This window comes from Lepisosteus oculatus, chromosome 14, assembly GCF_040954835.1.
Source record: "Lepisosteus oculatus isolate fLepOcu1 chromosome 14, fLepOcu1.hap2, whole genome shotgun sequence".
NCBI lineage: Eukaryota > Metazoa > Chordata > Actinopteri > Semionotiformes > Lepisosteidae > Lepisosteus > Lepisosteus oculatus.
The window spans coordinates 4027289-4050862 of record NC_090709.1 but is presented as its reverse complement, the minus strand read 5'-3'; the positions used below and the strand labels follow the sequence as shown (position 1 = coordinate 4050862).

The 23574-nt window shown below is 39.2% G+C and overlaps 1 non-coding gene across 1 annotated transcript; it reads left to right on the top strand.

Annotated features, from left to right (window-relative positions):
- Nucleotides 1-22440: 22440 nt before the first annotated feature.
- Nucleotides 22441-22534, top strand: trnai-uau (transfer RNA isoleucine (anticodon UAU)). Its single transcript has 2 exons — nucleotides 22441-22478; nucleotides 22499-22534. It is a non-coding gene; the product is annotated as a tRNA-Ile (tRNA).
- Nucleotides 22535-23574: the final 1040 nt, after the last annotated feature.

The following is a 23574-nucleotide window of genomic DNA, read 5'->3' as shown; positions in this document are numbered from 1 at the left end:
GGTCCATTATTATGATGCAAGCTAAACTTAATACATTGATTAAGCTTTGAGCTTAGTAAACCTTAATGGTTCTTTCTTGAGATTAATCATAATTTATTTGAGTACTAATATTATAAAATTTTCTCTTAGCTGCAGTGCTGAAGTCCCACCCAACAACAACAGAAAAAGAAATAAAGGAGCACAAAATGCTTTGTTTGAAGATTGCGTACGCAAGGCAGGGGGCCTGGAAGTCTGGACACTGAAAATGATAAGTTGCTGGTTCTAACTGTTAGGACAATAAGATAGGGCTTTGCAAATGGTGAACAGTAAAAATTGGTCCTAACTTCACATTGTAATCATATTTTCTTGGAAATATAGAAGTTATACGTTTCAAAATTTACATCTGAATTGAAATGTGTTTTTGACTTAAATATTAGCATGTTCAGGTAATTAGTTTGTGTTTGTCTTTACTATATATATTGCCATGTTACAAGAATTTGTAGCTAAAGTTCACTAGTTGTGTCTTTTTATAATTAGCCTTTGTTGATTACAATATTGTATATCATGTATAATTTGAACTACATATTTTTCAGGTGTTTGATTATTCTGAAAATTAACAAATTCCTAAACTAAGTCATTGGCTTGATTTATGCCTTGATTTAAAATCTCTTTGATGTATAATAGTCCTCTAAAGTTATTTGTATAATAGAACTCCAACCATTTATATATAATGAACATATAATCATAGATGTATAATTGACGTATAACAATATACGTATATTAGAATTTCATTCTAGACAAATTACGGACCACATTTATACGTCTAAGGTATGCGTTTAATAGACTTATATTCTACATCTTTTGCCCTCTTGGCCAATTGCTGTTCATGAGCTCCTAGCTCCACTTGTTCCCAGTGGAACCAGCCTGGAGCAGCAGAACAGAGGTTTTGTTTCATTATATTGTCTGCCATTGTAAAACAAGTTATCCCTTAGGGATAAAAACTCTCCCTCGAGTCATGTGTATCTCCTGTATTTGCCCCATACTCCCAGGGCTCATCTCTCAGCTGAGTGATCAAAAGCTGAACTCCAAGATACTGAATTTTACATTGGGGTACAACAGAGCCTGCTGTGAAATTGGGCAGGGGAGGGTCGGTTTTACTCCTGAACTAGTCCCCTCCTCTCCTACTCTCATATTTGCATCACAGTCTATAAACTCCAGCCCTATTGCTTTTTTTATTTATTCTGTTTAAAAAACAGCTCTGGTGAGTTATGTATTTAACAATAACATTTCACAAATCTATCCAAAACAATTCTGGTACAATTCTTTTTACTCGAAGGTCTTTAGCTTAGTGGGCAAGACCTGGGTTCGAGCCTATACAGTGAGGCACGAACTAGGGTGGGAGTGGCGGGGGTACAAGCCCTAGAAACCAAATCCCTTACAATAAGAGAAGGACAGACAGTTAAATGGGGATAATTTTGAAGTTGCAAATATGAGATACCATAGCACGTTTTGTTTTCACTCCCTGGCGAGACAGGCTTCCATAGTTATGTGTATACTTGATATATCAGAAGGGGGCACTCTTCTCTTTACCGCACGTAGTCCCGAACACCGCGTATGGAGTTTGTGTGAGTGAGGTCAGTAACGAGCTCGATCAGACCCAATCGACTGCTTTCATCCAAAACAGCCCTTCATTTGGGCTTTAACCACTTAACAACATTTAACATAATATTTAGACAACGTCTGCCTGGAATTTCCTCCCCCTTAAACATTTGTTATATCTCTGCAGCAGAACATAGCAGGAGCCTGGTTCAGGTCTTAAATTGAAGCTAGCCCCCTTGGCTTTGAGTGTGAATAGTCAAATTTCTTAATGTGTCCACTCAGCAGACAGACATATGAAAAAAAAACAGCTGGTGAACATGTTTTTTTGGTCTTCAGAGGTCAGAGTTTTCAACTATATGCATGTCAAGGGCCTGGTAATGATTTTAAAACTTTGTTCTAGGTAACTACTAGCTTGGATAAAAATCTGGGACAAATTGATCAATTAGAAAATATTCTACATCATGTTTTGTGAAGACTGGACCTGGAATGACATTAATAAATTAATACAAAATCATGAAAATATTGAAAATAAGAATAAAAACCATTGCAATTGCTATAAAAACCTTTAGACACTGCTAGAGAGCCTTTATCTGCTGTTATGCAATGAAAACAAAACCTCAGAGTTGCCTTCTGGTGTGGAATAAAAGGAGCACTGATAAGAAACTGATAAAAAAACTGATTGATTACCCCTTCTGAGTCAATGATTGACAGCTACAAATGCAGCCTGAAGCTTTTAGAGGAAGTCTCGCCCCCTAAGGGCTCTGAAGGGCTGAAAATACAATAAATAACAGCGGTTTTTACCAATCAAAATGCCTTATTTCTAGCGGTCGTTCTTCAAACATGTACTACGTAATCAATAACGTTTACTAGTCTCTAGCTCTTGAGATAAACTAGTCTGGGTTATTTTGGATATATATCATGCTCCAGAATAAGGTAAACATGGGATATATATATATATGCTGGTTTTTGCTTTTGCGGTTCTGTTGGTAAAAATGTATGATATTGACATGCTGGGCTGGCCAGGTAGCCGGGTGTTTTTATTGGGATTCTGCTAGTTCATTAATTTATTGGTTTATTGCATAATAGTGTCATGTCTGTGGAAACAAACTTTATGGTTTTGTTGTGGTGATATTGGAGAATACGTGCATGTGAGAAAATTTGTGGAGCGGTTTCAAACAAACGTTGTTTATCTCGCGTTTATCTTAAAAATAAAAAGTGTCACCTGGGGAGACAGGAGTACCCCCCGGTGACCTCGATACGGACTACCTCCACCTGTTACCCCTCACACTCAATGTTTCAGAAAAAGGGTTTTAATTTAAGCTTTGCCCAGCAGTGTTTGAACAGAGAAAAGAAATAGAAGAGGTATTCGCGCCGGTCTAGCACAGTAACCACTAAGTCAAATAATTCAATAATAATAAAAATAATAACAATTATAATACTAATAATAGCGAAAGAACACCGACTTCTTCTTTAAAAAAAACTATTGACATAGTGCGTCTCCAACACTGGCTGGAGACTCTGTGTGTCCGGGCTCAGCGGTTATATAGGACAGGACTCGGCGAGCTGCAGGTGAAACTCATTGCTCTGCGCTCCCTGTGCGGAATGCGCGTCTCCTCCCTCCAGACTCGTCAAACCGCCTTCATACTCTTCAGCGGGGGGAAAAAAACAACAAACTCACCTTTACTGTCTTCATACATCCCTCTTAAATCCCAGAAAACACAGAAACTCCAGGGCGTTTCTGTGAGTCAGTACTGGGTTTCTCTGTTCGAGGTTACAAGCAGAAACAATAAAAGCACTGAAAGCAGGAAGTTATTTCTGCTCGTAGGCATAAACGTGTAAAAATACATTTTCTGATTCCTAAAACCTAATAAAATCCATGTAAGTCTCCCTTTTGTTCCCAACGCACATAACTGAATATGAACCAGTCAAGTTCAGGTACTTTTCTGCTGAATATGAATACACTAGTTCTGGTGCAGCTGTTACAACAAAGATACTTACGAACTATATTTTTCATACGAGCTATTGCCGTTTTTAAATGGAATCTTTTTTCAATTCGCTAAATCACACGAAACACCAACAACACTCATCGTAAGCATCTGACCAAACACATTCCTGAATTTTAAAAGTATTTAGTATTTATTTTTAACTTGTTTTATTTAAAATATATATATATATACACCTGTTTTACATATTCTTGCCATTTTTGGCATATTGTAAGTGGATTGTAACTTCAAATTGATAATTCCTGACCTTTATAACTGTGTATCATTTCTTTTTACCTTGTTTTAAAATGTTTTAATGATTTTTGCATTTTATAGAACTTTTTTAATATATTGTGAGCATTTTAGCAAAATTTTTAAATAAGACTATCAATGCTCCTGACTTTTAAACCTGTATTTATCCTGACATTATTCTCTCCAACTGCAGATGAGGAGGGATGCATTTGATTTTTAAATTGGTTAATTTGGGGGGAAAATGTACATTAATTTCTTTGTACGTATCAACAGTGGGAAACGGCATTTTGGGATGAATTGCAATCTTTACTGCAAGGCCTTCAGACTGATATAGAAATGACGGGAGATTTAAATGAGACGTTTGATAAATCAGACAGGCACAGTACAACATCTAAAATGGCAGAACCCTCTAAAGTACTGAAATATTTTAGGAACATTCATAATCTACAAGATGTTTGGTAGTTACTGTGTCCTGCTACCCTTTCGTATTTTTTAGTGTGCATGAATGTGTCCCACTTCTTTTATTAGATTTTAAGGAAGATTCTGAAATATCTGATTACGAGATCAAGCCAGAAAAAAAAATGATGACAATTAGTAGGAAGAAAGATACAATGTATTGACAATGTAATATGCTTTAAAGGATTAAAAGGAAAATAAATAATTTATCTATGCAAACTAATTCAACTGAACTCCTCTAAACACTATAGCCTTGCCGAAGCACAATGTATCACTTTGGGTGACACTAAGGGAAGAGGAACACAAAACTCAAAACCACAAACCACTTATTTTCAACAGCAAAAATATGCTTGAAAATATTTGACAAAAAAAAGAAACCTTACACGCATGGAAACCAATATTTATCTGCTAGGGTAGAATGCAGCAGAGAACAGTAGGGCAGAAGGTTAGTGTAACTCTATAGTGCATCACAGAGGCCGGTCTCTTCCCCTCATTATGCAGGCTGACTTGTTCACAGTGAACTGTCCTCCAGCGATAGTCAGCTGCAATCACTGACATCAGACATGATGTTAATACTCTGATACCACTTTGGCTGATTTGGTTAATGCGTTTTCCTATTAAAACAGGAGATCTTGAGTTCAAATCCCAGTGGTGCCTCTCTTCCTGTCTTGTCTTATAGAATGTATCACTATGGATGATCACGTGTGGCTTGATTTTGTTAAATGCAAGTTTTCATTTTCTTTCTAGAACAACTTGCTTTTCATGAAATTCATACAGCTTGCGAAAGATGAAACACAGATCTTGCTTATCAGTGCAAAACAAATATCACAGGCCGGCAAGAATAAAGTCTTTTTTTTACCAAAAGCTTGCAAATGGAGAAAAGGGTTGCATGTGAGTCTCTGGGAGCTGTTAATTGAAAGGTTAGTGGCTCAAGCCCATTTCTCATTATTCTACTTAATTGGATTTCTTAGTAAAACCTTAACCCACTTGATATTTGCAGGAAATGCAGTTATTTTGTGCGTCGAACTACAACAAGTAAACAATTGAGTACATTAGTCATTAAAACTGGGAATGGCCAATAATGACCAACATTCAAGGAAATCATATTCAGCCATGGACTTTGACCTTCAAATGGCTGCCGGGAGAATTCATTTATACTCTCGTTGCACCCTTAGTTAAAATATTTAAAATTACAACACAGATTTGTTGGACAACTTGAAAAGCAAAAAAGACAGTTGGACAGCATGATTATGTTAGGACTGTACATTTCTATTTTAATATTTGTGTATATTTATCTTAATTTTAATATACATGTAACCATAAATGCTGTTCTATATATACTGTATATAAAGATTGTTGTATTTTATAATATTTTAGCAGAGGGCACAAGGGGGTCTATTATACCTTGCGAAACATCAAAGACAACTATAATAGAGGCTCATATTGTAATAAAATTTGCTTTAAAACAAAACCAAAATTTGTATGATATCATCCCTCAATATCGACGTTCAGTTGAAGGATTTGAAGAAGCAACAGCGAAAGGTGAGTACATTGATTTTGGACCCATGCTTGCATCTGAATAATCTTTCCTCCTGGAAAGAATTAAAAACAGGTCTGTTTTGAGTCTCATGATGATGCTATTCTGGATCTGGAAAAAAACACGCAAATTTGTTTCCGATGTATTTTTCAATTTTATCAGATTTTATCAGGTGAATGCAGTCGATACGTTCAAGTTTTTATATGATAACAGGACCTACACTTAGGGCTCAGTACTGATAACACTGCTGATATTGATGGAGTAGAAATAAGTGATGTATTGGCAGCTTTATCTGAGGCGAGAAGTCCTAGAACACCTACAAAAATGTTAGGATTCAGAGGAAGAAATATTTTTCTACCTCACCCAATCCTATTGCATTAACGAGGCTGAAGTTGGCTGCTTATTCGCCAGCTTCTTATTCGCGTTTTTTGTTCCACCTTAAATGCTACTGCTGTGGTGTTATGCCGCCTTTCGCCTGTAGATGGCTCTCTATAGTAATTTTTAAAAATACTAATCCGAGTGGATTACTGCACATATCCTCAGTAAAGGGTAATATGTAAGTAATGATTATCCAAATTGCATTTTTGTATGAAACACATTTCAGAAAATCGAAAACCAATTTTCAAAACTCACAATAACACAAACTGGCATGTCAGACAACAAGTAAATAAGACAAAGGCAAAACGTGAATTCTCAAAGTCTCAAAATCTTGCATTTTGCAAGAAATATTATTATAGCAGTTTACAATGGGACATTTAGAACATGGCATATGAGAATATATGGTTAACGGAGGATGAGCAAAGGGTGATGACACTTTCTGCTTATTGCTATGATCCTCCCTCCTGATTATAAATTGTCTAACAATTCTGCCACTGAGACACAATGTAACAGACTCTAAAAAATCCTGAACTTCAGGAAATGTTGCTGTACCATTTTTAAAATATGATCCTCTGAATATGGCATGAGAGAATTCATAGGGAAAAGCTAATTGCTCTTTCTGTTGTGTTGCGATGGCCCCTGTCTAGAAAAAAAAAACATCTCAGAATTGTGACACAAAGGTGTGAGACACAATGTAACAAATTATGAAAATCATGAAGTATAAGAAAATTTACTGTACCATTTTTTTAATATGACCCTCTAAACATGGCATGCGAGGATTTTAGTCAACAAAATAGCACCTCTTCTGCTGAATTACTTTTTCCCTCCTTCCTTGTTACCAAAACATCTTAGTATTCTGACACTAAGGTAAGAGAGACAAAATTACTCATCACGAACATTTGTAATTACAAAACTTCACTGTTGCATTTCTGCGTTGTGACATTCTGAACATGGCATGTTAAAGTATATAGAAAACCTAGATCAGAACAGGCTAAATGTAATTCATAGTGATTTATATTTTTTTTAATTCTTTCTAAATGAAAAATATGTTTTTCAGTGATTATGACACTTCGGTATTACATAAAATATGCTTCAATGCCAAAATAAATAATAATGGAAAAAATACCCACAGTGGACATTCATAGTTGTGATTATAGGAATTTTATCAGGTGGGTAGCTGTGTCAACATGCGTAGGCTGCAAAGGAAAAAGTAAAGGATTATTCCATGCTGAAAAGAGAAGAAAGGAAACATAACGTGTTTCTTCAGGTGTGAGAAAGACAGGGCAGTAAGCAAAGATAATTTTCTTTATCTTTGCTTACTGCAGTTTATCTTTGATGACAACATCAAAGAAGTTAGGAAGTTTTACGGCTAACAGCTCCACATCAACTTCCTTTTATAACTAACCTCATCAGATCCCTCAACTCCCAACTCTTCCAATTTCTCACTTCAGAGAAGGATAAAAAACTCAGTCATCCTCTACAGAGAAAAACCATCAACACCCCTACCACCTCCACCAATCCTAACCTTGCTTTTACTATACCCTCTGACCTTTCCCTTTCACCCCTTTGCCTCCTCAGCTAACATATTTTAAAATTACAATAGACGGTATAGTATTTATGTTTAAAATTAAGGTAAATATGTCAAAATATCAATATCCAACTGCACAGTGCTATCGTAACAATGCTTGTCAAGTTCTCAAACAAACCTGCATTTTATTTTTAAAATATTTCAGATTCAACTGGAGTATAAATGAAGATTCAACGATACTTTTTCTTGGGTGAATATGGTTTTCTAGGGAGTTGCAATGTTGGGCATTATTGGACATTTCCCGGTGACCCTGACACGTGTTAAACACTCGCATTTCCTGCAAATATTAAAATGGTTATGGTTTCGCTGAGAAATCCAATCGACTGAAGACAACGTTTAGATCGCAAAAGAACCCCGTCCCTGGGTGGACTTGAACTACAAACTCTTCAGTTAATAGCCGAACGCGCTAACCAATTGCACCACAGACACTGACTGGCAAGTCCTTCTCTCGAATCACAAGTTTTCGGTTAAAAAAAAAAAATCTCTTACCGTTTATTTTGCCAGCCGGTAATATTTCTTCTGCACTGATAACCAAGAATTGAAATTCATTTTTCGCAATCTGTGTGAATTTAATCAAAAACAAGTTTTCCAGAAAGGAAATGAACACCTGCATTTAACGAAATTAAGCCCTTTGTGATTGCCCGAAATGATACGTTCTGTACTACAAGATAGGAAGAAAGACACGGCTGGGATTTGAACCTCCGTTCTTTTGTTTGATAGAGAAGCGTTTTAACCAACTAGGCTACGGTGACAGGACAACAATCACCTTTTACAACCGCTTGGACACACCGCTCTAAGACATCTGCGTTCAGTAAGCGCTGAACCTGCGCTCAGAGCAAATTGCCTCTTTTACATAGCAGCCCCGACACTGAGAAACGAAGAGAACTGGCTTTTATCTGGCATTTTCATGTCCAATGCGTTTGACATCTCCCAAGGGCGACAGAGTTCTTTTGCGACACTATTTCTTCTTCTTTTTTATTTCTGTACGCTTTGATAAAAAACGAGAAATCGTGCAAGGGAAAAATGTCTTTTTTTTCATAGAGAAAACGTGCACCAGGAAATGTTCTGTTGAGAAGAAATGATTTAACATGATACGTGACCTAATTTATCGGAGCAATTGCTCAACCAGCAAGGTCTGGAGAAGTTGGAGAGACCGGGGTAAACCCAGTGGGCATTGATTCACTGTGGCACTGTGTTAGATGTGTTTTCGACGTTATATATGCGTTTATTCATGTCGTCGATTTTACGGTTGCAATTCGAAGTTGATTATATGTCGAAGCGATGTATATATACGTATAGACGTAATTTCGCCGTAAATTCGTATATTCGACGAATCAATGCCCACAGCTTGGCATACAAGGGTTTTGCTGAGGGGGTCTTGCCACCTGCCTGAAAAAAAAAACAGTAAAATGTTTGAGTGCCTATAGAGTTTCTATTTTTATTTTCTTGACAAAAGTTGATACCATTTCCTGGACACCCCGTCCCCCATCAGCGCGCGGTGCCCGGGGAAAAAGCTGTAGGGGGGCGTCTGAAATTCTGAGGGGGGAGTGATATTTCGGTTGAAACGGAGCTGTACGGTGCAGCTACCCAAATTAAATCTCGCAGCTATGCCATTGATTAGTGCTTCACGATAGAAGATAACGACTAGCAATCTGGTATTTGCGATGAAGTTCAGTTTCACATTTTTCGTCATTCTCACGGTTTGTATTGCCTGGAGCGAAAAGTACCATAAGCGTTCATTTTTGCAGCTACATGGACGTTCTGAATCGTTAAGAAAAAAAATGTTGTAAAACCAACAGAAAGCACAGACTGCTATAACTAGTCCTAGTTATATAACGATTTTAAGTGTAATGATAAACTACTGCAAGGAATCGGTCCACCTGAGCAAACAGGATCGTAATGTTGACACTCAATAACGACACTGATATGTGCAGTTCCTGGACGGATAGCCCTCCTGCCCATCAAACAGACTGAGTGACTGTTCGTGTCATTTAGTGTTGTCTGACCATTGACAAAGTACAACTATTTTTTTAGGGCGCAAATTAAGTTAGGTAAATCTTTTTGTCCAAAACTGAAGGGGCGACATTCCCCCCTCCCCCCGTGATGCCAGGCCTGTCCCCATCCTATTCCATAATGTCATTATATATAATACCATACAACAGTGACCGATCCTTACTAACTGCATGCGTTAAAATTGCACATCAGCTCATAGCAGGGGGCACATAGCCGCGATGTATTATCAATGTTAAATTTCAACCATAATATCGACAACATTAATAAACGCATATGTTGAGAAAATATCGAACCCAGCATATTTTCCGGTTATATACCACAATGCATTGCTAGTATTCGTTGGTCACCATTTTGGACACGTTTTTCAAACGTAGAAGTATATCTGCAAATATTTCAGCAATCCTCTTTTGACGAGTAAGTGTGAACAATAATAATACTATCTGAATACATACAGATCTTTCTTAATATTATTTTGATTAAAATAGTACGTGATAAGCAAAAAAATGGCACATAAAATAGTGTGAATGGGGAAGATGACACAAAATCGTTTTCCCGTTTCTCTTATTCTTATTCTATGTTGTACTTTCAAACTTTGGGTACTCTTTAATTAGGACAGACTTTATTGCTCAACTGCTATGATGCAAGCCAAATTTTATACATTTATTTCAGCTTTGAGCTTAGTAAACCGTTCATTTTTTAGATTATACTAAAGAAGATATTAATCATCATTTATTTGGGAAGTAATATTATATAATTTTCTCCTAGCTGCGGTGCTGAAGTCCCACCCTACATCAACAGAAAAAGAAATAAAGGAGCACGCAATGTGTTACTTGAAGAATGCATATGCAAGGCAGGGGGCCAGGAGATCTGGACTCTGAAAATAATAGGTTTTTGGTTCTAACTGTTAGGACAATTAGACAGGGTTTGCAAATAGTGGACAAAAATCGTCTTAACTTCCATTGTAATATTTTTTTTCTTGGAAATATAGAAGTTGTACATTTTAAAATGTATATTTGAATCAAAATGTGGTTTTGAGTTAGTGTGTTAATGTAATTAGTTTTGTGTTTGTCATTACTATACTGTATATTGCCATGTTACCAGAATTTGTAGCTGAAGTTTAAGACTAGTTGTGTTTTTTATGATTATTGCCCATATGTTGATTGTTGATTGATTGTATACAATGTATAATTTGAAATACGTATGTTTCAAGTGTGAATGTGTATTTTCAGAATAAATTTCTAAACCTAATCATTGGCTTGGTTTACTTGTTTCTACACCTATAAAATCTATCTTTGATGTATAATAGACCTCTAATGTTATCCGTATAATAGACCTCTAACCATATACGTATAATAGACGTCTAAAGTTATACGTATAATAGACCTCTAACCATATATGTATAATAGACGTCTAAAGTTATACGTATAATAGACCTCTAACCATATACGTATAATAGACGTCTAAAGTTATACGTATAATAGACCTCTAACCATATACGTATAATAGACCTCTAAAGTTATACGTATAATAGACCTCTAACCATATACGTATAATAGTCCTCTAAAGTTATCCGTATAATAGACCTCTAAAGTTATCCGGAACTCCAACCATATATGTATAATAGTCCTCTAAATTTATCCGTATAATAGAACTCCAACCATTTATGTATAATGAACGTCTAAGCATAGACGTATAATTGACGTATAACTTTAGACGTATATTAGAATTTCATTCTAGACGAATTGTAGACCACATTTAGACGTCTAAGGTATACGTTTAATAGACGTATATTATATGTCTTTTGCCCACTGGGAAGTTAGCTCGAAGTTCGAAAACGATTTTGGCACGCCTGTAGCGCTTTCACGAAACCTCTTAGAGTTGCGAGAATGCTTGTTTTGTGTATAAAATACATTGTGGATGTTTTCTCAGCCTTTACTTTTTCGATTTTATGACATTTTTTTGACTATGCACGAATATTCTTTTGTCCATATCTTCGCAATGGAAGCACAGAACGCCGTCAAACCAAATGCATTTTAAAGACCACGACTTGTGGATATTTCCACAGCCTTTACATCAAACTATCAGTGAGCTAATTATCTTTTTTTAAACCTCCGGTTTTTCATCGATGCGTAATTACGCACGAACTGGAACCCGGGGGACCGCTGTGTGCACACGTTCACAACGCGAGAAATACTGTTCAATACGGCTTCATGCGAAAAACCCGTATATGACCATAGGAAGCAGAATAGCGCAGTCTCCCATTACCCAGACTGTAAGCACAGGAATAAAGCTTTGTTTGATTTCTGAAACCCTTGCTTTACGCCCTGTTTTCATTCAGGTAAGAGTCAACTATATTCACAATACTACTGACAGCAGGAAGATTAAAATATTCTTTTCTCAGCAGCTTATTAAAAACAGCTCCCATGATGTTCAAACCGATTTTTTACACAGAACACTGACACAGCTTTGCATTCTGAATCTCTTTTTCTCATGCTTTTATTTAATATGGCACAATGCACTGGGATAGGGGTATTCTGTTCACAAACCAATAGCATTTAAACCACAGCACCCACAATGCAGCAAGTGTTTTGCACACTAAGCAGGTCCTCTGACTTTTCCCAGCTTTGTTTTGGGTTGTGGAACCTTTCTTTATATTTTTTAGGATTTTCTGAAGATAACACTACAGGTAATACACTGGGATAGGTGGGTCATCTTCATGGCTCAATAGCATTTCAAATACAGCACCCACACTGTTGAAACCAAGTGTTTTACACACCAGACAGGGCCCCTAACTTTATATAACCTTGCTGTGGTTGTGGCCCCTTTCTTTAATTTTTTATGATTTTCTGAAGATAACACTACAGGTAATACACTGGGATAGGTGGGTCGTCTTCATGGCTCAATAGCATTTCAAATACAGCACCCACACTGCTGAAACCAAGTGTTTTACACACCAGACAGGCCCCAGAACCTCGTACAACCTTACTGTGGCTGTGGCTCCTTTCTTTATTTTGTAATGAGTTTCTGAAGATAACACTACAGGTCATACACTGGGACAGGTGGGTCGTCTTCATGGCTCAATAGCATTTCAAATACAAAACCCACACTGCTGAAACCAAGTGTTTTACACACCAAACAGGCCCCAGAACCTCATACAACCTTGCTGTGGCTGTGGCCCCTTTCTTTATTTTTTTATGATTTTCTGAAGATAACACTACAGGTAACAGTGCGATAGGTGGGTAGTCTTCATGGCTCAATAGCATTTCAAATACAACAACCACACTGCTGAAACCAAGTGTTTTACACACCACACAGGTCCCCTAACCTTATACAACCTTTCTGTGGTTGTGGCCCCTTTATTTATTTTTTTAATAAGAATTTTAGTTTTTCAATATGGCACCATTAGAAAGGCGGTACATGGGGATTGGGGGGTGCTATTCATGAGTCAATAGCTCTTCAAGCACAACAGCCACAGTGCTGCAACCAGGTGTTTTACACCAGACATTTCCCCTAACCTTATACAACCTTGCTTTGAGTTGTGGAACATTTCTTTATTTTTTAATGTTTTTTTTGACTGTAATCAAGTGTTGTGCTCACTAGGCAGGCCTCCTGACCTTTCACAGTCATGCTTTGTTGTGTGCAACTTTAATTATCTTTTTAGGATTTTTTGAACATGGCAACTTCCACCGAGACGGGTGGGGGTTGTGGGGGTGCTCTTCAATAGCTTTTTCATCTATACACACAAACAGATGTAACCAAGACACTCAGAACCTGTCACGCAGGGGCTGACTGCTGAGGATAGGGATCCAATGCGTGCCCTTTGTAGGGTTGGCGCAAGACGCAGGCGTAGTCAGAGTAAACAGGCAGGGGCCCGAGTCCGGGAAGGCGTAGTACAGGCGTAGGCACAGAATCGACAGGCGAAGGCGTAGTCGAGGGACTGGCAGGGGTCGGAGTCCGGGAAGGCGTAGAAGTTGCGTCGGTAGGCAGAGGCGTAAACGAAGAGACAGGCTGGGGTCAGGATCCGAGAAAGCGTAAAACAGGCGAAGGTTCAAAATCGAGTGGCTAAAGCGGTTTTCGGAAAAGCGGGGTCGAAGTCCAGGTGAGAAGTCATAGTAAGGCAAAGGCGCAGTTAGTAGGTAAGCTCCGGGAGAGAATCTCAACCGTGAGCAATGACCGGGAGACAGATGAGGGTTTAAGTAGAGGACTGATTGACATGTGCACGTTTGGTATGGGGAGAGCTCGAGGGAATGCAGGAGCGCTTGCCTGCGTGAGGGAGATTCATGACAGAACCAACAGAATCAACCTGAACTCATAGAAAAACAAGAATGCCCCCGTGACATCTGAATCCCCCTCCTGGACCACTCTGGTATCAACACCCACAAACCCATCCATACCAGCTAACAAGACTCAGAATCGGTGCAACCCTCCAACCTGGACCAAGAGCAGGATGGGACAAGAACCTACACCACACTACGTACACAGGTTTGTATTTTTGGCTGAAGATGAAAATGTCTAACATAGATTGTTTTGGTTCTAGCAAACAATAAAAATAGTTGTTAAAATCCAAACACACATAATGAGATCACTCTCTGTCAGTATGTGTAACATTCTGGGTCTGGGCTCCTCTGTATTTGGGCTAAAGAGAGTTCAACAACATTATTAAATGCACTGACATCATAATCTGACAAGATCCATTGTTTAGGGGAGACTTGACCACCCACTGTCCCCCTGGTATCGTAAAGCTCATTGTCCTTTAGCTTTCCAAAACCAGAATCACTTGGGACTCCGGGGGGATCGGTGTATGCAAAATATGAATTCCTTATGCAAGAAATTGTATATGGTCAATATAGCGATCATATCTTATCAGCAGATGGTAATCTCCAAGGAACAAGTAATAGGTTTATTCCACGCTGAAAAATGATCAAATGATTGATGAACCCAAGTGATTTGAAAGAAATGTTAAACAACTCAAAGCGAGGTTGTATAAGGTTAGGGGAGCTGTCTGGTGTGTAAAACACCTGGTTGCAGCACTGTGGCTGTTGTGCTTGAAGAGCTATTGACTCGTGAATAGCGCCCCCCTATCCCCATGTACCGCCTGTCTAATGGTGCCATATTGAAAAACTCATAATAAAAATAAAGAAAGGGGCCACAACCACAGCAAGGTTGTATAAGGTTCTGGGGGCTGTCTGGTGTGTTAAACACTTGGTTTCAGCAGTGTGGCTGTTGTATTTGAAATGCTATTGAGCCATGAAGACGACCCACCGATCCCAGTGTATTACCTGTAGTGTTATCTTCAGAAAACCCTAAAAAATATAAAGAAAGGTTCCACAACCCAAAACAAAGCTGGGAAAAGTCAGAGGACCTGCATAGTGTGCAAAACACTTGCAGCATTGTGGGTGCTGTGGTTTAAATGCTATTGGTTTGTGAACAGAATACCCCTATCCCAGTGCATTGTGCCATATTAAATAAAAGCATGAGAAAAAGAGATTCAGAATGCAAAGCTGTGTCAGTGTTCTGTGTAAAAAATCGGTTTGAAACATCATGGGAGCTGTTTTTAATAAGCTGCTGGGTAAAGAATATTTTAATCTTCCTGCTGTCAGTAGTATTTTCAATATAGTTGACCCTTACCTGAATGAAAACAGGGCGTAAAGGAAGGGTTTCAGAAATCAAACAAAGCTTTATTCCCGTGCTTACAGTCTGGGTAATGGGAGACTGCGCTGTTCTGCTTCCTATGGTCATATACGGGTTTTTCGCATGAAGCCGTATTGAACAGTATTTCTCGCGTTGTGAACGTGTGCACACAGTGGTCCCCCGGGTTCCAGTTCGTGCGTAATTACGCATCGATGAAAAACCGGAGGTTTAAAAAAAAGATAATTAGCTCACTGATAGTTTGATGTAAAGGGTGTGGAAATATCCACAAGTCGTGGTCTTTAAAATGCATTTGGTTTGACGGCGTTCTGTGCTTCCATCGCGAAGATATGGACAAAAGAATATTCGTGCTTGGTCAAAAAAATGTCATAAAAACGACAAAGTAAAGGCTGAGAAAGCATCCACAATGTATTTTATACACAAAACAAGCATTCTCGCAACTCGGTTTCGTGAAAGCGCTACAGGCGTGCCAAAATCGTTTTCGAACTTCGAGCTAACTTTACCCCGGTCTCAAACCGGGTGCAGTGCAGATTTTAGTTCTCTTGCTGGTAGAAACGAACTTCTGAATTTTCGACTTTTCGTTTAGCTTGCACCATGGAAGATATGGCAGCCGCGCCGAGAAGCTTTGCTTATGCTCAGCTTTTTCCACCGCTTCTACTGAACCGCGGAGTATTTGTATACAGAACACAAGATATGGATGGAGTCGTACAGATTTTATTAAATAGCCAGTGGATCTACAGAAGCTCCGGATGCCGTGAGACGTGCTACATTACTGCACTGTATCGGGGCTCCCGTGCAGCGGATTTTCGCCAACCTCCCTGGAGAAAAAGGTAGATAGATAGATACTTTATTGATCCCGTGAGAGAAATTGCAGTGCAACAGCAGCTTAACACACACAACACAGCCACAGTGTAACGAATTATATACTAATAGTACAATACATAAAATACAATACAATACAAGAGTTACTCACAGTCCGGACACACAAGAGGAAACTAGAACAGAACAGTACACAGAAAATCGTATTACATGTATGAATATAAATATAGATGTAACCATAGATATAAATATAAATATAAATGTATTGCACAGGTCCCTGGCATATATTGCACAAAAGTGGTTGTAAACGGGAAAAAGAAAAAGAAAGAGAACAGATGTAGCAGTAGATGTGTATATGCGTTTAGTCCAGAAACAGGTCACTGTCGCTGTTGCCTCTGCCAAGACGCACGGTTGATGCGTTGTACAGTCTTATGGCAGACGGCAAGAATGACCTCCTGTAGCGCTCCCTGTCGCACCGTGGATGAATCAGTCTATTGCTGAACGTGCTCTTCATTCCTGCAAGCCTGTCATAGAGGGGATGGGAGAAGTTGTCCATGATGGCCTCTAGTTTGGACATCATTCTCCTCTCAGCCACTACCTCCAAGGGGTCCAGGTCAGACCCAATGACAGAGCTCGTTCTCCTGATGAGCTTGTTCAGCCTTTTGGAATCTACTGCTCTAATCCCAGAGCCCCAGCACACCACTGCGTAGAAAATGGCACTCGCTACCACCGACTGATAAAACATGTGCAGCATCTTACTACACACATTGAAGGACCTGAGCCTCCTCAAGAAGTAAAGTCGGCTCTGTCCGTTCTTATAGATGGCCTCGATGTTCTTAGACCATTCCAGTCTATCGTCGATGTGCACTCCCAGGTACTTGAACGAGTCCACCATCTCCACGCCACTCCCATGGATGTAGACAGGAGTAGGTTTGACCTTTTTCCTCCTGAAATCTACCACCAGTTCCTTTGTCTTTGAAACAAAGGAACTGGTGGTAGATTTCAGGAGGTACATATGAACAGACTGTAGCTGCCTTAGACGCTTACTTTACACCGCGGAGAAAAGTGGTTTTGGAACGGCATACATTTAGGCAGAGAACTTAGTCTCAGGACGAATCTGTTGATGCTTTTGTGACTGCACTAAGAGAACTGGCTAAATCTTGTGACTTTGGAGTATTGGAAACTGACATGTTAAGAGATCAACTTGTGGAAAAATGTGCACATACTGTAAGAGACTATAAATTGCTGCAGGAGGAAGTGCTGACATTAGAAAGAGCTCTTACGGTCGCTAGAATTCATGAAGCAGCTCAAGCAGAATCAAGAATGCTTTCTGACCACAGTGACAAAGTGACACTGAACGGGGCGCTCGCTCAAACTTTACAAACAAAAGCCCAACAGCAGGACGCAGTCATGCAAGAGATATAGAAGAACAGGGGACGGCTGACATTACATGTTACAGGTGCGGACTTACAATGCACAAAGCAGATAAATCCGGAGCATGAACAGCAAGATGTCTACACTGTAAGAAAACAGGACATTATGCACACGTCTGCAGAACATCACGTCCGAGTTTAAGGACAGCAACATCAGAGATTGGAAGCTAGGGAGTTTCAGGTCTGTGTTTTTATTATAGGTTCAAGAAAGTCTGAATACCTTTGCAAGAAGTATTTCAGAATCCCACTCAAATCCAGTACGAATGCCGCATAAATCTGCATTGTACAATTAGTATATTGTTTGTCCTGAATCAAACACGCCTTATGAAGCATTTCTAAAACAGGAGAGATCGTTAGGGAATGCGTCTTCCTGTCAAAATAAAATGACTTCAAGGGCACTATAAGCAGAGGTGTGAAAGCCTGCTCTACAGAAGAACTAAAGCCAGAGATGTCGAGATTTTACCACATCTCAAGCATCTCAGAAAACGAAGTTGTGGTCGTTTCCACGCGTTATAAAACCACTAGGTCAAACACAAGAGCTGAAGAGCCGCTGTTGAGAGTAACGCGGCCGAGGGCTCTAAGGAGCTGGCTTAAACCTCCAGTCTCTTCAGGAGCATCTGTTGGAGTCGCACTGCTACAGCGTATCTCCTTGTTAAGTATCCCTTTTATTGTTGTTGCTGCCTCCAGGCGATGTAAATCAGATTCAGAAAAAAATAATTTGAACAACGTTATTTCCATGTTTACTTTAAGGCGCAGTGGCCAAGTGGCTGTTTCATGTGTCTCCCCTTTCCTTTAGTTTCAAAGTATTCAAAAAACTCGCAATGTAGGAGTCTCAATAGTAAGAGAACATAACTGTCGCCAGTGATTAGTATTCTTGCATATCCTGCCTTGTTTTTTAGTCGACAAAGCTTGTCTCTCTTCACACCCATCTTCCGAATGATCGCCTCAGCAGTGGGAAGGAACGTGCACTTGGTACAACCCCCCACTCCATGATCTGATCACAAACAGATCGGGTGAGCTGTCAGTCAAGGTTGGAAGTAACGTTCGAAAGCACTAAAAATCTGACTTAGGAACAAGAAGACCATGTTTTTTTAAACGAGTAAGCGATAAAATAATATACTGCCTGCAAGACTATGTCAAGTTCAAGTTCAAGTCCAAGTTTATTGTCATTATACTCATACACAGGTATATGGTATAACGAAATGCTATTTAGCTAGCTCTCTGACATAAGTAGTACAAAGAAAAAAACACAACAACAATACAATTGTATAACAAAAGAAAGAGACAACAACCATGTGCAAAAAACAACAACAGGCAGTGTGCAAAACAACAAAAAGGTAACAGGTTATGTGCAAAAACATGCATCAAAAGAATGAAATAAAGGGATAGAAATGATGGGGAGTGAGCTTTTGACATGTATGGTAGAGGTAGATTTTCAATGTGTGTTTGGGTTTTTGGTAAGAAAGAAGGCACTGTGAGGTTCAGATAATAGGTGAGAGGTGAGGTGAGTGTGAGATAGGCTGGGAGTTTAATAGTTTGATAGTGCGGGGGTAAAAACTGTCTCTGAGTGGTAGTCCGGACCCGAATGCTCCGGTACCGTTTTCCATGTCATGCTAAACGCCACAAATTGTGTTCGTCCAGTCGTCTCAATCGTCCTAAAGTTATGGAAAATCGGATGCGACTGGTTCAATCAGCACACATTTTTTCAGGATAGTCGAGCGGTTTAAAACAGCAAATTCACAGCTTCGTGTCTTTTAAGCTTTGTGTTTCACTCTCCAAATAGAGGCACGGGTTCAAATCCCACTTCTGACAGTCAGGCGTTTTACCCTATCTTTTTTTATCTGCCTTTACACTGTTTCAGTCTTGTTGTGCTCACTGACAATCACAGTACGAGGAAAACGGAGAAACTGCTTAGCAAAAACATAACGGACAGAAAAAAGCTTCGTAAACACGTGAATGTGATTAGCAGCAGTAAGGTATGCATTCAAATGTTTAAGGCAGATTTATAAAAGCAGCAGAAGAAAGGTGCAGCCTTTGTGAGAATTCGTGGGTTTTTATGCTGCTTGGACTTCTTTCAAGCCTATGAGGTGACCCCCGTTTTATTTTCATTTTCAAACTTCAGAACCGAATAACAAAAAGGCTTCATGTGTGACAGCATTCCGTTGCAAATACCGGTTCCACGATGTATTCAGCGACGGGAATTAAATATTTTAGTGCTGGCTCAAATGCGAGGAATTTCAGAAAAACCTGGAAAAGCAACGCTTGCAGTAAATGACAAATCTAAAGCGTGTAGTCGGCATGAACAGAACAACGTAATGCTCTGTAAAAACTATCTGAAGCCGCAATTACTCTTTTATCTCGGGCAGTTCATTCCGATACGATGTTTCTGCAGAATAAATGAAATGCCGAACTCCAAACATGTTGTTGTCATTATTGTTACTCCTGCTGCTGTAGTTTTAAGCTTTAATCAGTGGGTATGTAATGTTGTTAAGGGGCTGGACTACTATGTTCAGTCCAAATTCCACTATATGAATTTATGCTTTTTTAATATAAGCATTAACAATACAATGTATGCTCAAAAACCGTTACTTATTAGCTTAAGAAGCGGCAGTGTTTTGACAAAATGTGGTATTCGAACAGAAAATGCTGAAGTGTTTAATACTTGCTTGTGAACAGATCTCCCTCGATTTAGACAAACTCTTGTTCGGCCAATGATTTCAGATCAAAATCTGAATCAAGTGGAAAGAAAGCCGAATTACGCTGGGTACTGGGTATCACTGTTACGCCATCAGGTCATGCTAGGAGGATTGGGGGGATCAAATTGACACAGAGGGACCTAATGTGGGGGCTGAACCCACAGTTCTGAGATTAAGAGATTCATGCTCTATGGACTGTGCCTACATTATATAACTCTTGTGCTACAGCAGTAATGTTTCTGGGTGTGGATGAACACGACATAATAGGTTGACAGCAGGAACACGTGGCCCACAGGCAGTGACAGTATCGCTATCACATTTGGCTGCAGTATATTATGTTGAGAGCAGCAATAACTTTCCTGCAGAGATGGGTGCCTTTAATACAGCGCTTTCAATCGGACAGAGTAACAGGAACTGACCTAAAGTTTCAGCTGTGGATCCATCTCCACATGGGGGAAAGAGACAGTAAAATAGCGATGAAGAAACAGAAAGATTTGTGCTCGCTGCAAAGTAGCAAAGAGGTGGTCAGACACATAAAATAGCTTGGTGATTATTTGCAGCGACAGTTTTATGTTATTTAGTACACGGATTTGTTCCTTAAGATGTGTAATTTGTATGTTGGTTGTATGAGAACAGTTTCTTCTAAAGTCTTGTCAATTGACAGTGGAGAGCTAGCTGGTGCACATCTTCAAGAAGACTCTCTTTAAGGCGATTACAAGTTTCTCGAACAAATCTGTGTCATATTTTTAAAATAGTTTAGCTAATGAGCAACGAGAGTATAAATTAATTCTCCCACCCTCCATTCGAAGATAAAACCCCATGTGCGAGTCTAAGTTTCCTTGAAGCTACTGATGTTCGTCATTATTAGAAATTCCCGGTGATATTGACTAAGAAGTTCAATTTTTACGTGTTGTAGTTCAACATGTGCAAAACATTCGTATCCCCTGCAAATATCGGCAAGGTCAGTGATATTCTCAACAATTTGTGCCATTGCAATTCGTGCAATTGGTGCCATACTTTTTCGAAATGTATTCCGACATGCCAGGATCAGAGGGTCATATTTAAAAAACTGGTGCATTAAAATTTCTTGTACTTCAGGATTTTGATAGTCTGTTACATTGTCTTTCACACGTCGGTGTCAGAACTGTGAGACATTTTCATAATCGGGGGGAAGGCCGTAGCAATAAGCAGAAAGTGCAATCACCTTTTCCCAGTGTAAGTCCGTGTTGTGGTGAGTTTTTAAAATTGGTTTGCGATTTTCTGAAATATATTCCATACAAAAATATAATTTGGACAGTCGCTATTTATTTGGATATTCCCGTTCAGTGAAGATGTCTACAGTATTCCAGCCGGATAAGTACTGATCGAAGAGAGCCATCTACAGGCGAAAGGCGACATAACATCACAGCAGCACCATTTAAGGTGGAACGAAAAACACGCATAAGAAGCTGGCGAATAAGAAGCCAACTTCAGCCTCGTAGCAGACTCTGGGAGGCACACTCAAAATAATCATCTTTCCCAGTACTTCAGAGTCATATTTAGATCGCTTTACTGCAATTTTATTTGATTGATGGGAGATGTGAAGCCATCGAGCCTGTACTGCGCTTCACATTGAAATTTAAGCCATTTCTCATGCTTTCTCTCAGTTTCGGGGGTGCAATTGCGTGTAAAGGAGGCGACTTGAAATTGAAACGTGTAATCACCTTACAGAGGGTCTTCACGACGGGGTGCGTCAGCTAGTTCTCCATTATTGTCACTTTACTGGACGTCTGAAGAAACCTATCTACAACGAAAATACAAACTGCACAGTTTAAGGCACATGAAGAGAAATCCGTGTGCTGATTGACTCAAAAAATGTCGCTACAAATAATCCGCCGGGTTGATTTACTTTTCCGGCCACCTCCCTCCGTTCCCCTTTTCTGTTAGCACAATTCTTTTCTTGTATTTTCCTTGCTATTTTACTGTTCCTTTTCCCCATGTGGAGATGGATCCACAACCGAAACCGTTTTCACCCTGTGTTTCTGCAGCGTCAGTCTGTATGAGGAACATAACTCGCACAGCTCCAGTGGCGCAATCGGTCAGCGCGCGGTACTTATACAGCAGTGCACAGCGGAGTCATGCCGAGGTTGTGAGTTCAAGCCTCACCTGAAGCAGTGTCTTTAGCTACTGAAAGCAACTGTTGAGTTTACTCTTAGGTATTTGATGGAGATAAATTAACATCAAACGAACAAGTAAAGGTTTATTTCGAGTCACAATCAAAGAAGGCTCCACAGCTGAAACGTTGTGTTTACTTCTATTTTCAGCATGGAATAAACCTATACTTTTCCATTTGCAGCCCACGCAGGCTGACGCAGGTCCCTACTTAAATTACTATCAGCTGTGTACCTCCAGTTGACCTGTACACAAATATATGAGAGGTCTACTGAGATGAGAGGAGCACTGAAGACTTGATAAAGCTCTCGCATTAGATTCTGTGTTTTTGTTGTTCCCCAGATTTGTTTTTAATGTTCTTTTTCTTTTAAAGTTGTTGTGTTTGATTGTTTTTTTATAGTTGCTAGACTACTACAGGGATTTACCTAGGTTCCCAGGAGACTTCTCGTTTTGTGTTTGTTGTGTTTTCGGGTTACAACTTTTTTTTTTTCCTGTTGATAGGATCCCACGCATTACTGTGGGACTAGTTAACTTTAGTTCATACATTGTACCTGAAATTACCACATAAACTACTACTCGTTTTTTTTTTTAAAAAAAGGCAAAACTAATTTTTTTTTCTCCTTGCTGCTGATTGGTAGCTACAACGGGTCAGTTGCAACACACTGGCTGCTGAAATATGTCAGCAGCTCTGTAGCAAACCTGTTCTCAATTGCAACAAACCTAAAATAACAGCTGCTGCCCATTAGACATTACTAAAGTAGGAGACTAAGCAGACTAAGCGGAACAATAGATTACATTGGAACTGTTCTGAACGTAGTGGAAATAATATCGTCATTAAGTAATGAACAATTGCTTTCCAGACACTACAATTATTCACAAGGAATTTTATCAATACATATTTTATGAAGTTTAATGTTATCTGTATTAGTAGCTGTATTACAGGTAATGCATGCACAGACTTTATTATACTATAATTCATTTTCAGGTATCCCGGGGACAGAACTGTAATGAAGGAAATGCATATTTAAAGGGGTGTAAGTCC